This window comes from Lepus europaeus, chromosome 5 (assembly GCF_033115175.1).
Source record: "Lepus europaeus isolate LE1 chromosome 5, mLepTim1.pri, whole genome shotgun sequence".
NCBI lineage: Eukaryota > Metazoa > Chordata > Mammalia > Lagomorpha > Leporidae > Lepus > Lepus europaeus.
The window spans coordinates 98715507-98734772 of record NC_084831.1 but is presented as its reverse complement, the minus strand read 5'-3'; positions in this window follow the sequence as shown (position 1 = coordinate 98734772).

Below are 19266 nucleotides of genomic sequence, written 5' to 3'. Positions count from 1 at the left end.
CATTGTACATCTAAAGTCAGGACAGGAGCTGATCAGTTCATTGTTGCTTATAGTGTCCGTTTCACTTAACAGGTTTCCCCTTTGGTGCTCAGTTGTCACCGATCAGGGAAAACAAATGATATTTTTCTCTTTGGGTCTGGCTTAATTCACTCAGCATGATGTTTTCCAGATTGCTCCATCTTGTTGCAAATGACTGGGTTTCGTTGTTTCTTACTGCTGTATAGTATTCTATGGAGTACATGTCCCATAATTTCTTTATCCAGTCTACTGTTGATGGGCATTTGGGTTGGTTCCAGGTCTTAGCTATTGTGAATTGAGCTGCAATAAACATTAACGTGCAGATGGCTTTTTTATTAGCCAAATTAATTTCCTTTGGGTAAATTCCAAGGAGTGGGATGGCTGGGTTGTATGGTAGGGTTATGTTCAGGTTTCTGAGGAATCTCCAGACAGACTTCCATAGTGGCTTAACCAGTTTGCATTCCCACCAACAGTGGGTTAGTGTCCCTTTTTCCCCACATCCTCTCCAGCATCTGTTGTTGGTAGATTTCTGAATGTGAGCCATTCTCACCGGGGTGAGATGGAACCTCATTGTGGTTTTGATTTGCATTTCTCTGATTGCTAGTGATCTTGAACATTTTTTCATGTGTCTGTTGGCCATTTGTATTTCCTCTTTCGAAAAATGTCTATTGAGGTCTTTGGCCCATCTCTTTAGTGGGTTGTTTGTTTTGTTGTTGTGGATTTTCTTGATTTCTTTGTAGATTCTGGTTATCAATCCTTTATCTGTAGTATAGTTTGCAAATATTTTTTCCCATTCTGTTGGTTGCCTCTTCACTTTCCTGACTGTTTCTTTTGAAGTACAGAAACTTCTCAATTTGATGCAATCCCAAATGTTAATTTTGGTTTTGACTGCCTGTGCTGTTGGAGTATTTTCCAGGAAGTCTTTGCCTGTGCCTATATCTTGCAGGGTTTCTCCAATGCTCTCTAATAATTTGATGGTTTCGGGTCGTAGATTTAAGTCTTTAATCCATGTTGAGTGGATTTTTGTGTAAGGTGATAGGTATGGGTCTTGCTTCAAGCTTCTGCACGTGGAAATCCAATTTTCCCAGCACCATTTATTGAATAGACTGTCCTTATTCCAGGGATTAGATTTGGATCTTTGGTCAAATATAAGTTGGCTGTAGATGTTTGGATTGATTTCTGGTGTTTCTATTCTGTTCCATTGGTCTATCCATCTGTTTCTGTACCAGTACCATGCTGTTTTGATAACAACTGCCCTGTAGTACGTCCTTAAATCAGGTATTGTGATGCCTCCGGCTTTGTTTTTGTTGTACAGGATTGCTTTGGCTATTCGAGGTCTTCTGTGTCTCCATATGAATTTCAGCATCGTTTTTTCTAGATCTGAGAAGAAGGTCTTCGGGATCTTAATGGGTATTGCATTGAATGTATAAATTGCTTTTGGGAGGATAGACATTTTGATGATATTGATTCTTCCAATCCATGAGCATGGAAGATTTCTCCATTTTTTGGTATCCTCTTCTATTTCTTTCTTTAAGTTTTTGTAGTTTTCATCGTAGAGATCCTTAACGTCTTTGGTTAAGTTTATTCCAAGGTATTTGATTGTTTTTGTAGCTATTGTGAATGGGATTGATTTTAGAAGTTCTTCCTCAGCCGAAGCATTGCCTGTGTATACAAAGGCTGTTGATTTTTGTGCATTGATTTTATATCCTGCTACTTTGCCAAACTCTTCGATGAGTTCCAGCAGTCTCTTAGTAGAGTTCTTTGGGTCCCCTAAATAAAGAATCATATCATCTGCAAAGAGGGATAGTTTGAGTTCGTCCTTCCCGATTTGTATCCCTTTAATTTCTTTTTCTTGCCTAATAGCTCTGGCCAAAACTTCCAGAACTATATTGAATAGCAGTGGTGAGAGAGGGCATCCCTGTCTGGTACCAGATTTCAGTGGAAATGCTTCCAACTTTTCCCCATTCAATAGGATGTTGGCCGTGGGTTTTTCATATATTGCTTTGATTGTATTAAGGAATGTTCCTTCCATACCCAGTTTGCTTAGAGTTTTCATCATGAAAGGGTGTTGTATTTTATCAAATGCTTTCTCTGCATCTATTGAGAGAATCATATGGTTTTTCTTCTGCAGTCTGTTAATGTAGTGTATTACGTTGATTGTTTTGCGAATGTTGAACCATCCCTGCATACCGGGGATGAATCCCACTTGGTCTGGGTGGATGATCTTTCTGATGTGTTGTTGCATTCTATTGGCCAGAATTTTATTGAGGATCTTTGCATCTATGTTCATCAGGGATATTGGTCTGTAATTCTCTTTCAATGTTGCGTCTCTTTCTGGCTTAGGAATTAAGGTGATGGTGGCTTCATAGAAAGAATTTGGGAGGATTCCCTCTTTTTCGATTGCTCTGAATAGTTTGAGAAGAATTGGAGTTAGTTCTTCTCTAAATATCTGGTAGAACTCAGCAGTGAATCCATCTGGCCCTGGGCTTTTCTTTGTTGGGAGGGCCTTTATTACTGTTTCAATTTCTGTGTCAGTTATTGGTCTGTTTAGGTTTTCTATGTCTTCCTGGCTCAATTTAGGGAGGTTGTATGTGTCCAAGAATCTGTCCATTTCTGATAGATTTCCCTGTTTGCTGGCATACAAGTCCTTGTAGTAATTTCTGATGATTCTTTTTATTTCTGTGGCGTCTGTTGTTACGTTTCCCATTTCATCTCTGATCCTATTGATTTGGGTCTTTTCTCTTTTTTTTTTAGTTAGTTGGGCCAATGGGGTGTCAATTTTGTTTATTTTTTCAAAAAACCAGCTCCTCGTTTGGCTGATTTTTTGTAATGTTTTTTTGGATTCAATCCTGTTGATTTCTTCTCTGATTTTAATTATTTCTCTTCTCCTATTGGGTTTGGGTTTGGCTTGCTGCAGATTTTCTAGATCCTTGAGATGACTTGAAAGCTCATCTATTTGGTGCCTTTCCAATTTCTTGATGTAGGCACCTATTGATATAAACTTTCCTCTTAACACTGCTTTTGTTGTATCCCATAGGTTTTGGTATGTTGTGCTGTTATCCTCATTTACTTCCAGAAAATTTTTGATTTCTCTTTTAATTTCTTCTATGACCCATTGTTCATTCAGGAGCATGTTGTTCAATCTCCATGTGTTTGCACGTGCTCTAGGGATTCCTGAGTTGCCAATTTCCAATTTCATTCCTTTGTGGTCTGAGAAGCTGCATGGTATGATTCTAATTCTTTTGAATTTGCTTAGACTTGCTTTATGGCCTAGTATGTGGTCAATCCTAGAGAGGGTTCCATGTACTGCTGAGAAGAATGTAAAGTCCTTAGATGTCGGATGAAATGTTCTGTAGATATCTGTTAGATCCATTTGGGCTATAGTGTCATTTAAATCTACTGTCTCCTTGTTGATCTTCTGTCCTGTTGATCTGTCTATCTCTGAGAGTGGAGTATTGAAGTCCCCCAGTACTATTGTATTGGGGTCTAAGTCTCCCTTTAAGTCCCTTAACAAGTCTTTTAAATAAGCTGGTGCCCTATGATTAGGTGCATATATGTTGATAATCGTTATATCTTCCTGTTGAATGGATCCCTTAATCATTATATAGTGCCCCTCTTTGTCTCTCCTAACAGTTTTTGTGGTAAAGTTTATGTTGTCCGATATTAAGATGGCTACGCCCGCTCTCTTTTCATTTCTGTTGGCGTGGTATATCTTTTTCCAGCCTTTCACTCTCAGCTTGTATGGATCATTGTTGGATAGATGGGTTTCTTGTAAGCAGCAAAAGGATGGGTTTTGTTCCTTAACCCAGTCAGCCAATCGGTGTCTTTTAACTGGACAGTTCAAGCCATTAACATTCAATGTGACTATTGAGAAGGAGTGACTTTGCCCTGCCATTTGCCAAAGATGTTTTCTAATATCTGGTTTGAGATTCCTGTGATCTTTTGCTGTGAGGTTTCCTTCCTTTAACTTCTTTCATATTGGTGACCGTGTTTCTGTGTTTCTGTATGTAACACATCTTTAAGCATCTTTTGCAGGGCTGGACGAGTGGCGACAAATTCTTTCAATTTCTGTTTGCTGTGAAAGGTCTTAATTTCACCTTCATTCACAAATGAGAGCTTTGCAGGATATAATATTCTGGGCTGGCAGTTTTTCTCTCTTAGTACCTGGGCTATATCTCGCCATTCTCTCCTGGCTTGTAGGGTTTCTGATGAGAAGTCTGCTGTGAGTCTAATTGGAGATCCTCTGAGAGTAATCTGGCGTTTCTCTCTTGCACATTTTAGGATCCTTTCTTTGTGTTTCACTGTGGTGAGTTTGATTACGACGTGTCGTGGTGAGGATCTCTTTTGATCGTGTTTATTAGGGGTTCTCTGAGCTTCCTGTACTAGGATGTCTCTGTCCTTCTCCAAACTTGGGAAATTTTCTGCTAGTATCTCACTAAAAAGGCCTTCTAATCCTTTCTCCCTTTCCATGCCTTCAGGAACTCCTAGAACCCGAATGTTAGGTTTTTTAATAGTATCCTGTAGGTTCCTGACAGTATTTTTTAGATTTCTGATTTCTTCTTCTTTTCTTTGATTTGACTGTTTCCTTTCCTGTTCTCTGTCTTCTAATTCTGATATTCTCTCTTCTGCTTCACCCATTCTGTTTTTAAGGCTCTCTAATGTGTTTGCCATTTGATCTATTGAGTTCTTCATTTCATTGAGGTTTTTTGTCACTATCTCAGATTTATGTTCCACTAGTTTTTTCATTTCATTTTGATTCCTCCTTAATATTTCATTTTCACGGGAGAGATTTTCTATCTTGTCCATTAAGGATTTCTGTAGTTCAAGAATTTGTTTTTGAGAACTTCTTAATGTTCTTATCATAAATTTTTTGAAATCTGTATCTTTCATTTCTTCTATCTCATAATCTTCATAATCTTGCATTGGCGTGTCTTGTTCACTTGGGGGCGTCATAGTGCCTTCCCTGTTCTTGGAACCTCCGCTTCTATGTTTCTTTCTTGGCATGTTAGAGATAATTTGTGGTGTTTTTGTTTTTGTTTTTTTCTCTCGTTATACTATGCCTCTAAGTGAGCTGTCTGCTTTGTTGGAGCCTTAGGGGCTGTGATGGGTGTGGCCAGAGAGCTATGCTTGTTTCTTCAGGTTTAAGGCTGTGTAAAGAGCAACTCTCCCAGATTTCTCACTCACTTGCTCCTTGCTGGCTCGCTCTCTCTCTCTCTCTCTCTCTTTTTTTTTTTTTTTTGACTCAGTTGGGAGTGGAGTTGAGTGTAGTTGAAATCTGGCCTTTGTGAGTATTCGTTTGATCTACCCCTGGGACCATACACAGAGATTATGCAGCGCTCAATGTGTTCTCCAGTTTCGCTAAAGATACTGAGTTTGGCTGAGCTTTACATATGTAAAATCGCGGTGCTCTTTGTTTTGCTTGGTGAGTGAAGGGAGAGGCCTCTGTTCCCCCTCCCCCCAATGTCTCGGACTTCTCAGGTCTTTGTCTTACCCTCCTCCTCCGTTCCCGCGCTGGCGAGATTCTGAGGCTCTGGCTCCTCTCCCGCCGCTGCCACTCGGCTCGTCTCGGTTGGTTTTCCACGCGGTGGGTTCCCTGTAAGTCCTCTGTGTCTCATCCACGAGATCCGGAAGCGTTTCCTCTGCAGTTTTTTTCTTGAGTCTTTTCCTGAGGCTGCAGTAATTCCACTTTTATGAAAGTTTATTTTCCCAAACTAAGGCACACGTCCTCACTATCCGCCATCTTGGCTCCGCCCCCTATATTTTGAATATAGTGGAAAAATTCCAAATTCCACACAGTATTTTCTGTTGCAAAATATACTTTAGTAATACTTACATAAGTTTAGCTAACAATTATGCCTACTGTTGCCAATAGCATTTTTATTTTATACTCCCCCACTTAACCTCTTATTCCCAAACAAGTAAACCATCTATGACTAGGAAAAATATCACTTAAACTTTCATTTATCAAAATGTTTATGATCTAAGAGGCAGCAACAGAGGACTAACTGAGCCAAATATTCTCTGCATGGGGTTTTGTCTACAAAATAGTAATTTCTATAATAAACAAGACCTAGTTTAAGGGAATTGAGTTGAGCAAAATAGCCAAAATAATTTATGGTGGCAAACTTGGAAAATGTTAATCCATATCCCATGAACGAGCATCTTAAAATAGACAAAGTTAAGACCCAAAACATCAATTACAGGGTCTAGAGGAGAAGAAGCTGATAAAGAAGCGAGGTGCCAAAAATCAAAGTTCTTGTTAAAGTAGTGCCTAAAATTGCAAAAGAGTGAAATAAAGTAACCAGACTAACCACCCATGGATAAGTGTTTCAGTGTTGTGTCATTGCCTTTTGCCATTGTGAAAGATGGTTATCTTATTATTAGTTCATAAAGACTTAGAAATCAATCTTATAAACAATTAGCAATATTAATTTTCCTTTAACAAAAATGGTATTTAATTCTTATGATTAGTTCAGTAATGTAACATATGCCAAATAAATAACTACAGATAAAGGTGTTTTAATTTTAGACTAACAATTTTAGATAATAGTCACAGGATACATGTTAAAATATTTCAAGGAAAAGTTATATTCATCTAAGAGCTCTGAAATTTTCAGACTATAAATATCTAAAAATAAAATTTAACAATTGAAATAAAAATATAGACCATTAGAAGAAAAAACTGAGCAGTATTTTCTTCATCATGGTATGAAATGAAACATATTATATCATCTATGTATAAGTCAAGTAGAACACAAAGCAAACATAGAAAATTAATAACAAAGGCTGGCGCCGTGGCTTAACAGGCTAATCCTCCACCTTGCGGCGCCAGCACACCGGGTTCTAGTCCCGGTTGGGGTGCCGGATTCTATCCCGGTTGCCCCTCTTCCAGGCCAGCTCTCTGCTATGGCCTGGGAAGGCAGTGGAGGATGGCCCAAGTCCTTGGGCCCTGCACCCCATGGGAGACCAGGAGAAGCTCCTGGCTTCGGATCAGCGTGATGCGCTGGCCGCAGCGGCCATTGGAGAGTGAACCAACGGCAAAAAAAGGAAGACCTTTCTCTCTGTCTCTCTCTCTCACTATCAACTCTGCCTGTCCAAAAAAAAAAAAAAATTAATAACAAAATCACCAAGCTTTAACTAATTTACACATATAGAATTCCACACTATGTTCTTGGCCATAAAGTGAATCTCAATAACTTCAGAGAATTGGTATCATATAATCTAATCTCTTATGCCAAAAAAAATTAAACTTTATTAAAAATTCTATATATTTACAAATTTTAATATAATTAAAACAAGGAATGATTAAAGATAAATAGAGATAAAGAAAATGCAACTGCATCAGAATGAAAAGAACACAAATAATATTTGTAAGCTATAATGAAAGCAATGCATGTGCACAAATTTCTAAATTAAGAAGGTTATTGGATTTATCTTAACTTATTCCTGGGTGAATTTTAATCAGTATAAATCAAGGTATCATTCTGTTTAACTTCTGATGGTCCTTTAGATGCTTTATAAAATAACCAGGTATAGGTATCACTAAAGTTTGTTTCCTATATGAAACAGAATACAAACTGTCAATCATCATGATGCACCATTGAAGTTACCATAAAGAAGACAATTATTCTCTCAATTCAAATTTGAACTGTATATCCTGATAAATTTCATGCACAAATTGTTATATAAATTTGTTTTCAAAATTTTGACACTTTTGGAATCAGACTGAATATTTACATTCCCCAAATGACAGCTGGGGCTAGGGTAGACCAAAGTCATGGGCCTGGAACTCCATCTAGGTCTCCTACATGGGCAACAAGTACCCAAATATGTGAGCCGTAACTGACTTTTTTTTCACTATGTCTAGGTTTTGCTTTATATTCCTTATTGTAATTTTATAGCTCTCTAAAACTATTTAATTACACTTAAGGTTGAAATTATTGATTCCTATAAACATTTTTGTTCTACATACATTTTTAAGTAGATTTTATTTGCTAAATGTGAAAAATAATTACAGTAATGATAAAGAATATATATGATCATCCACATATTACCCTGTAGATATAATGCTTAAATCAACTAGTTATTATTTTACTTGCAATTATTGCCTCTATATTTGTAAATAACATTAGTGCACCATTTTAACATTTTTTTACTGGATTGATCAAATTTCAGTGCCAAGTTTACCCTAATAAATATATAAGAAACTTGGCCAAAATTTTAGCCAATTTTTATTCTTTTTTAATTTAAAAAATTTTTTTTTGACAGGCAGAGTAGACAGTGAGAGAGAGAGAGACAGAGAGAAAGGTCTTCCTTTGCCCCTTTGCCGTTGGTTCACCCTCCAATGGCCGCTGCAGCCAGCACACTGCTGATCTGAAGCCAGGAGCCGTGTGCCTCTCCTGGTCTCCCATTGGGTGCAGGGCCCAAGCACTTGGGCCATCCTCCACAGCACTCCTGGGCCATAGCAAAGAGCTGTCCTGGAAGAGGGGCAACCGGGACAGAATCCGGTGCCCCGACTGGGACTAGAACCCGGTGTGCCGGTGCCGCAAGGTGGAGGATTAGCCTATTGAGCCGTGGCGCCGGCCCAATTTTTATTCTTTAAGGGCAGAGGAAATCACTTCAACTAAAAGGATAGAACTGGATCAAGTACTATCTTTATTTTATTGTCTCTTTAGTCTATTAGCATAATAGCATATATTAGTAATACTTTTAATATAATCAATTTTGAAATTCTATATTTTGTGTGAAATTATCTCATTTGTCTAGATTTCCAAAAAAGTTCATACTGGAAATTTAATGACATTCTCACTATCTTCAGATATCTTCAGCATTTGAAATTTTTAAAATTTTATATGAAATGTCATGTATTTTTCTATATCTACATATTTTCTAGTTTTTGTGTGTTCTAAGGTTATTAAGAGATAATTTTAAAGCCATTTACTATTTAATCATGAAATATGTTCTCTTAATATTAAAAAAAAAAAAAAAAAACTTAAACAAACATCCAGGACTGGGCCAGGTTGAAGCCGGGGCCTGGAACTCAATCTGAGTCTCCTCTTAGGGGGAGGAATCCAAACACTTGTGCCGTCACTGATGATCTCCTCCTGCATGCGTTAGCAGGAAACGAATCAGAAGGGAAGCTGGGACTTGAGTCCAAGCACTCCTATATTAGATGATGGTATACAATGCAATGTCCTCACCATTGTGTCAAATGCCTATCCTCATTAAGGTTTTTCATTGTCAATTCCTGACTTCTGTTCTTTACTTGATACTTTTTGCTGAATAACATTTATTTTCATAGTTTTCTTAGTTTGAGTTAATAACTCAGTAAAACATATGGAGATACATTATTTGTGGATCAATCATAGAAATACTCGTTTTCTTTACGTAGTTTGAACTATGACTCCTATATGCTGTCATGTACTTACAATTTGTCTTTTCATTCACTTCTGGATGATTTAAATCAAATAATTGATTTCTTATTTGATTCATGGTTAGATTAAAAATAAGTCCTTTTATGTACACTGTTAAATGCTTTCAATATTATTTTTTTCAAACTTTTTGGATGTGATCAGAAGTTATGAAAAAAAAAACAACTTTGTTGAGATATATTCTTTGAATCTGGAAAAACTTAACTTTTCAATTTTTTAAGACCAGGAGAAAAAAAATCAGTGAGGATTTTTCAGTATGAGTAAAAGGCATGATCCTGACAATGATGCATATTTGCGTAAGCTCCTGTTCAGTCTACTGCATCAAGTTTGTTCTTGTCGCCAGTTCTCTGGCACATGAGGCATCACTACCTCAGGGCCTTTCTAGCTGTCTCCTCCATCTGGGAACCCTACTTTCAAAAGTTAACGTATGACATACTTCCTCAATTTGAACTCAGCCGTGCAAGTAGTTCATCCGCATATTTTCCCATCTATTCTTAAAGCCACAGTGGCCAAAGAATAAAATAACATCTTAAATAAAAGGTCCATATACCAGAGTCACATGTCTTAATTTCAGGGGTCTTTTTACAGCGTGAAGTATGTACAGGATATTATAAAGCTGACATTCATTCTTCTTCAAGACATTTCATTTAAAACTTTATTTTGCATTTGTATTGACCTTTTTACTGTTATTAATCATTTGTAATTGACATATAAGCGGTGTGTATATATAATCAGTTCTCATTATTTGCTACCATTATGTCCTATGAAGCTGCCATGAACACCGAATTAGACAATAAGAACCATGAATGCTGGGGAATTATAGATTAAATCATAAATCTCTTAGCTCAACCAGGTATATTCAGTTTTCTCTATTTTTTTAACTTTTACTTCATAAATATAAATTTCCAAAGTACAGTTTATGGATTACAGTAGCTTCCCCCCCCCATAATTTCCCTCCCACCCACAACCCTCCTATCTCCTGCTCCCTCTCCCATTCCATTCACATCAAGATTCGTTTTCAATTATCTTTATATACAGAAGATCGATTTAGCATATATTAAGTAAAGATTTCATCAGTTTGCACCCACACAGAACATAAAGTGTAAAATACTGTTTGAGTACTAGTCATAGCATTAATTCACATTGGACAACACATTAAGGACAGAGATCCTACATGAGGAGTAAGTGCACAGTGACTCCGGTTGTTGACTTAACAAATTGACACTCTTGTTTATGGCGTCAGTAATCTCCCTAGGCTCTAGTCATGAGTTTCCAAGGCTATGGAAGCCTTTTGAGTTCGCCGATGTTGATCTTATTTAGATAACGTCATAGTCAAAGTGGAAGTTCTCTCCTCCCTTCAGAGAAAGGTACCTCCTTTTTTGATGGCCCGTTCTTTCCACTGGGATCTCACTCGCAGAGACCTTTCTTTATTTTATGAAAAATAAAACAAGGTTCATATGTGTTATGTGACTTGTCTGAGGCCACCCTGCTGATGGTTGCCACAGCTGGACTTTCAGTGCTGTACTACTGGCCCCACACTGTTCTCCACTGTCCTCTGTTGGCTCCATCCTTGGTCATCTCTGTATTGGGCTGCAACAAGAAAACAGAGCATCTGGTGAACTTCTGCTATGTCAAGCATCTCAAAATATTGTCACACTCTGCATATATCCCCAAAAACTGCAAGGGTTTGAAGTTACAAAGAAATGTTAGCAAATAAGAAAATTTGCAAATACAGAATCCATGGGTAATGACTATCCTCTGTGTGTGTATGTTAGACAGCTTTTTATTAATACAATGAAATATCTGAAGACACCATTAAAGATAAAAAGTTTACTTTTCTCAGAGATTTGGAGGTTCAATTCTAAGACTGGGTGGCCCCAAGGGTTTGTCTCTCTGAAGGTAGTGGATAACAGTGGCAGAATGGGTGCTGAGGATATTAATATGTTAAGCCAGAAAGCAAAGACAGCGGAGAGCTGATTTTAACCCAGGCTTTATAACAGCCATGTCATGAGAGTTACCTTTCATGAGCACACGCTGAATGACCTAAGGACATCCCACTAGTCACCATTCATTAAAATTTCTATCATCTCCCAATACCGCCATGCACGAGACCTGTGTCTTTGATATGGGGTACTTTGGGAGACATTAACTATCCAAATTGTGTGTGGCACACACAGAAACCAATATACAATTGAATATTTTCCCTTGTCTACCTTGTTTTTAATTGCGGAATGTTAGTATTATTACAGATATAATCCAATAATATCCAATATTGAGATCATTATATAAACTGAACAGTTTGAATGACTTGTCATATTCACCAGTAGAGTAGGCAGATTTTCAGGAAAGTCAAGTCTTTGAACATTTAATACAGATATCAGAAAGCTAATCATTGTTATCGTTGATTTAAAGGTGATTTAATACATCTTTAGGATAAATAATGATGAAAAATTTATAATTTCCAGTGAAATATATTACAGCAGCCAACACTGGAATAATTTGAGTAACAGAATAAATAAAATAATATATAACCCAAAATATAAAATGACTATCTCTGAATTCATACTGATGTAAATAAGCAATTGCATAAATAAATAAGCAAATAATACTAGTTAAAAATAACATGCAGGAAACTTTTATTAACTTTTGCAGATACTCTAACCTTCAGAATGAGGAATATAACTCCCTGTTTCTACATTATGTTCAGCACATGGTTACTTCCTACCAGAGGAAAATATAGGGGTAAATGGAGGAGCTAACTTGCAGTAGGGAACTTTGGCAAACACTGCATTAATTTGTTGACCAAGGTCAATATCAACAATGATAAATCCTGTTGATGTTATTTACCACTGGTACTGGCCACCGTTATTTTCTTGTAAAAAACCCATTACCCTGGTCTAACTGAGAAAAACATGAGATAAAACCAACAGAGCTGTATACTGCAGAATACCTGACTAGGACTCCTTAAAATGGTCATGATCATCAAAAATGTGCAAGTTTGTGAAATCATAAACAGCCAACAGGCTCCAGAAGACATAACAACTAAATGTAACATAACATAGTATATTGAATCCTAGAATAGAAAAATGACACAAGTAAAAGCTAAGGAAATCTTAAATTCTGTATCTCAGTGGATAAAACTATGTCAATATTAGTTAATTATTGGTAAGAAATCATGAAACTAATGTGAAATATAAATAATAAAGGGAGTTCTGTGAGGGTAAAAAAGTTTTTGCATTATCTTTTCAATTTCACTGTAGATGAGTAATTTTTTTAAAAAAGGAAGACTGTTTTAAAAGTCCTTTTGTTATGATGTGGACATTATGGAACAGCAGGTTAAGCTGCTACTTGGAACAACACGTCGTTTATTGGAGCGCCTGAAATGGAATCCTTCCTCTGCTTGCAATCAGCTTCCTGCTAATGTATCTGGGAGGTAGCAGGCAATGGCTCAAGAACGTGAGAGACCAGACAGAATTCCTGGCTCCTGGTTTCCACCTGGCAGATCCTTGACTGTGGTGAGCATCTGAGGAGTAAACCAGAAGACGAAATATATCTATCTTTCCCTCTTTTTGTGCTCCATCACCCTTCAATTAAATCAATTAATGATTTTTAAAAGTTAACTGGTTAAAAATGGTTTATGCTTTTGTGTTCATCTTTTATTGTTGCCAATATTTATGATTTATATTTTCTACAAGTATTCTGTGGGGTCTGATTAATACAATGTTCAGTGTGTAAAGGAAAAAAAGTTGTTAATGAAATTCAAAAATTCCATTTTTTAAAAAGATGTTTGTTAATGTGATGAAAACTTGCTTAAACTAGAATATTGATTAATAATAAATCCATACTTTAATACCAATATGCAGTCGTTCTTAAGGTGAATAATCCAACTTGACAGCAGAATATACATTTGCAAGGTAGCTTAGTGAACCAATGCTAATAACAATAATGATAATAGTGGTCATGAGAACAGCAACAATAAGAAGTAGAGGCTAAATAATTATAACTGCTGAGTACGACATTCTATTGAGGAGGAATGAGTATTATATGCAAAGAAAGAGATAGTTAATCTGCCAGAGCATTTGGCAGAATCCACTATCTAGAGGATATAAAAAACTGGTTCTTGCCATCATTAAATTACATTTTTGCTATCTATATTTTTGCAATGAAATGAAAGGAAGCATGGAGGAGAATCTAAATATGTACTTCTCCTGCCTGTTTCCCCAAACTTGTATGAATTATAGAACAAAAGTGTCTTTCATGTTAAAGAAGAGCGCCAAACTGATTCTAAATCACTTCAACACAGCTGGCTTGAGTAGGCATATTGCTGTTTGAAGACAAAAGTTCTTTTGTTATGATACTTTTGCTGTTAAACACAAGTATGCAATATCCTTTCCAAAATAAATAAGGAGAAATAAGAACAATGTCAACAATGAAACAGTTTGCTACATTGTTGTTATTCTCAAAAGTCACAATAAAGCATAGGAAAATTTAACAATCAGCAAACTTAAATATTTACTACTCAGTGTATTTAAATTTTTCATTCTTGATTAGTGTTGTGCAGAAGATTAATTAAATTTATAGCAAATTCATGGTTTTTAAAATTTGAGAGGATTTAAAACCTAGTGGTAGGCTTAAGTGTTTTAATTTAATGGCAATATTTTGCTTGATTTTATCTAATTAACACACAGAGCTAGGAACATATTCACAAAGAGAAAAATGAAGAACACATTGAAAATGTTGTGTCAAGAAAATCACATAAATAATGTGTGTCTAGAAGGAAGGTGTGATCAGTTTGTCAAAAGCTGCTGCTCATCCTATTTGAGCACTGAGAATTCAGCAGAGGAGAAACACAGTCATTACTGGTAATCTTCAAAAAGTGTCAGTTAGGGTAAGTGGACATATATTCAAGAGCAACTAGGAGGTAAAGAACTGGAGATAGTAAATTTAGCCATGAAAGTTATAATCTAAAAAGGAACTGAGCAACATTCCAATGAGATGAAATGAGATTTTTTTTTTTTTAAGAAGGAATGTTTCCAGGCTTAAATGAGCAGCCTCAAGTAGAAAGATTCAACAGGAGAGAGATATTTTCAGTACCAAAAACCAATGAGTGAGAGAGAAGGGCACTAATTCAGTGTACAAATGGAAAGAATGGCATCTGAAAAGAAACACTACAATTATTCCTTTTAATTTGCAGGAAGACAGAGACAATAAATAGAGATCCCAAGTGTTATTGTATCTGTTATTGGAGAGTACAGTCGTATCTTTTACTTTTATATTTTTTAGTGAAATTAGAATCGAGAAGTAGTTAACAATGAAGAGGGAGGAATACTGATGGTTGAGTACAGATGAAAACATGTGAAATGTTATCGAATTTTATAATTTTAATAGTAAACTATCTTGGAGGATGAGAAAAGATTGCTTTAAGTTTCTGAGGTCCTACTTGAGATAGGTTGCTAGTTTCTAATATGTGATGTCACTATGTCCCCCCAACTGTCCCCGAGATATATTGAAATATTCCTTATGTGTTGAAATTTAATTGCAGACAGTTTGAATTATCAACTATGATGTATTTGCCTGGTGTGCTTGATGGAAAAATAAAGAAGCTAGAGAGATGAAAGCATATAAAGAAGAGATCAACATTTGCAATAAAGTGGATGCAGCACGAAGTGTAATCATATAAGAAGGAAAGAAGGGCATGCAGGAATGGAAGAAAAAAAAATGTGATTAAGTTTCATGAATTAAAGATCCAAAAAGTTAAAGAATTATTGGTGTCTATTTACTGTTGAATGGTGCACAGGAAAAAAAAATAGTTGTGTACAAATAGAAATATTAAAATTGCAAATGTATACATAGTGCTATTATTAATAATTAAGTTAGAGTGACATTGAAATCTTGAATTGACCCATATTTAAGAGTAGAACAATATTCTCCTTTCCCTTATCATTAAATTTAGAAATTTGAAGAGACAAATTATATAAGTGAACAGAAGTCAGCACATTTTTACCACTGTCAAAACATATGTAATTCTTAGCATTCCATACAAGTGCTAGATGGAATTTTCAAATGAAAGGAATTTTTAAAGTAAATACTGAATTAGATTAAATAATTGTTCTTAAAGCAAATGATTTTTGTAAATGTAAATCGTAATGTGTTCATAAGTTATGAGTTGATAATACCTTATTTTGTGAAAGATAATAATATTTTTTATCAATTTCAACAACAAATATAGCAAATGCTATATAGCACATCCCAATTAAATGAAGAGACTTTCCTCAACTTTAGGGAATTTCTCCTTTCATTTTTTTTTAATTGCAATTTTCATTGTCTCTCTTCTAGAAACTCTGTAAGGCAGATGCATGAATTTCTGGATGATTTCCATTTATGCTAACGTCTTCATTTAATTTTCCATATTTCCATTGATTTTCATTTCCTAATACAGGTTGCTGAATCTTAATACTGAATCCCTTTGTAAGGACTCTAGTGACTGTAAAGATGTGTGCCTGCACAATCAATTACCCCACAGCTCAGTGGCATAATAGTTATTTATAATGTTCAAGGATTTTGTGGATCAGGAATTGAACAAATCATGATTTCAATAACTTGCGTCTGCTCTATAAAACGCACCACATCAGACTAGAAGGTTCAGAGATGTGGAGCTAACGTTATCCAATAGTTGGTCACTCACATGTCTGGAAGTTAGCTCAGGCTGTTACTGAGAGTCCTTACACTTGGTGTCTCCATATACTCTGGTCTTTCTCAGTGCAAGATGGTTAGGAAACAAGTGCAAATATCCTGAGAAAGAGAGGGAGAGAGAGAGAGGGAGGGAGAGAGAGAGAGAGAGAGCGAAGTTAAACCACATCACCGGGTCTGGCGCGTGGCTCACTTGGTTAATCCTCTGCCTGTGGTGCCGGCATCCCATATGGGCGCTGGGTTCTAGTCCCGGTTGCTCCTCTTCCAGTCCAGCTCTCTGCTGTGGCCCGGGAGGGCAGTGGAGGATGGCCGAAGTGCTTGGGCTCCTGCATCCACATGGGAGACCAGGAAGAAGCACCTGGCTCCTGGTTTCGGATGGGTGCAGCACCGGCTGTAGCGGCCATTAGCGGGGTGAACTAACGGAAGGAAGACCTTTCTCTCTGTCTCTCTCTCTCACTGTCTATATATCTATCTGTTAAATTTTAAAAAATCACCTTTATTACCAACCATAAGCAGTTACACAACTTCCCTTCTTACATTTTATTCTTAAATAACTAGTTCACTCCCCAAAAGGCTGCAACAGCTGGGGCTCCCCTGGTCTGAAGCCAGGAGACAGAAGCTTCTTCATCACAGGCAAGCAGCCAAACCTGCTATGCCACAACCCAACTCCACAAGTATTTTGCAAGTATATGACAGGTGATCCTTCTGTATCAGTATGGCTGGAAGAGTTTCAACCTTTACCAGTACAAGAGGGAGCCGGAAGTACAACTTTGCACTCATTTATAGCTATACTTACTAACATTGTTTCAGGTTTTAGGAGGACATTGGTTTTTGCATAACACAGCCATAGTGAATCAGCCTCAAATAAAGAGAACTTTGAAAGCAAAATATATTTCTTTTGTGAAGCATTGGATGGTCTATCTGCTGTGGTTTTTCTCCCAAATGTTGATGTGTTAGAAACTTTGTCCACACTGTGTTTGATCAGTTCTTGAGCCTAGTAACAATGGGGATGTGCAAGTGGAGCCAGCGATACTGCTGTGGATGTTTTTAGAAAATGCAATCTGCCACAACCGACCTATTTTTATGAATTTGCTGTCAAGTGTGGAAGATAAGGATCATGAAAACACATTTTTATTAATTTGAGAGACAATAGAGATTATAATTTTGCTAGTAATCATGATCTGAAGAGTTGAGGAATTGATGATAGCAGAGAATGAAAGAAAAATGAAGAACTTATAAACCAAACAGGATTTTATCGAAAGCCAAGAAGTCTAATTGGGGTTTCAGAGTATCATCTGTTCTATGCTCCATTATAACAGCAGGAAAGAAACAAACAAACAAATAAACAACAACAAAAAAAAAACAGAGAACATGGGTGTAGTTACAGAGAGGCTTTATGTATTTAACAAATTCTATCTTGGTTTTTATATGTTACATGTATTATTTAAAACTGACTTCTCACTACTACCCTAATATATATATTTATTTATTATATATATTATATAATATATATTTATTATAAATATATATATTATTCCTATTTAACAAATGAAGAAATGAGACACAAAAAAGGAAAACAAATTGCTGAAGACCATACAGTTGATAACTGACAGCTGTAAGCCTACTTATCTGCACCAGGCTAAACAGATTTTTAACATATTTGATGGAGAAAATAGATGAGTGAGTTTCCAATTAAAAAAAAAAAGCTGCTTTCCAAGGGCACTATCAACACTTTTCTAGACAAAACAGGTATACTGTAGCATTCGTTGAGGAAAATCTTGTCGGTAGACATATATTAATGTGCACATAATCCCCAGACCTCTCCATAGCACAGACTGAGCAAAGAAGTTGACTACACAGTGTGGCCAAAGCTTCCAGGAGAAGGGAGCCTGTGTAAGCTTTAGGAGGACCCATGACAGAGGCTTTCTAAAGGAGTGACTATGCCTGCTCCACACTGCTAACAGATTTCAAGAATAGCCTAAAGTGGACTACAGCAGAGCCTCTATTTTCTTTGGGAAGGGTGGCTTGGTAGGAATGCTGACATCAGCAAAAAGTCTCTCAATGCCAAGCTGAGAGAAGTCTCTGATGAACTGCCTTTAAAAGGGGGAAAGAAATGAGCCCCGTTGATTAGCTGGTATTGTGTTAATCAGAGGTGATGTCATCATAAGAAACACAAGTAAGACTATATCAAGAAGCAGTTTGAGTAGACAAAGTGTGGCAAAATCTATTAAGGAAATTTAGCTTCATGAATTACTGGCACTAAAGGCCACTATACCATGGATGGTAACTGACTTAAAGAGACTAGTTAACACACTCTTAAGGGATTCTTACCTAATATCTAGTTTCTTGAGAGCAGACTGTTGGGTTTAAGTAAAATTAGGGCTTTGTCAATTTCACATAATTAATTAACAAGGTTCAAAAATATTAATAGTGTTTGTGAAAAGCATGAAATCATAGAATTTACTCCTTGTAAACAAGGAAGAGAAAACATGAATGATGTAATGAATAATGACAGAGAGAAGTATTTTAGTATTCCTGGTTTACTGTAAACCTATCATGGTAACCCCTTTCTCCCTAAAACATCACAAAAACCTAATTTAAAATAAATACTCTAGTTTACTTGTTGTGAAAACGTTTCTGCTTGTCTTGTTTGAACACCAAATCATAGAAGTTTCCTATGAACAATACAGATGATCGCTGTATTGTTTTGATTTGACTAAATCCACTAACTTGCATGGAAGCAATTCACATTCAGTACAAAACATACTTCAAATTTTTAATTTTCATTGTTTTCCTAACCACTGATATGCAGTTCAGTACTTATTCTCTGCAATGCAGAGCAGTAGCAGTGAGATGCAGCTCACAGTCTACCACACCATCAGAAGGGAAAATAATCAATAGGAAAACTCCACAGTGCACTGGGTTGCTAAGTAATGATAGTCGGTAGGTAAGTTATTAAATGAATTTTTGACTTGTGGATATTTTTAGCTTACAATTGGTTTAATCAGGAGATAATCTGATTGTAAGTTAAGGAGCATCTAGGCATTCATATATTGCTACTGGCTATGAGGGTAATAATTAGTGTTTTGTTTTATTTTTTGAAAGGCAGTTGGGCAATGAGAGAGAG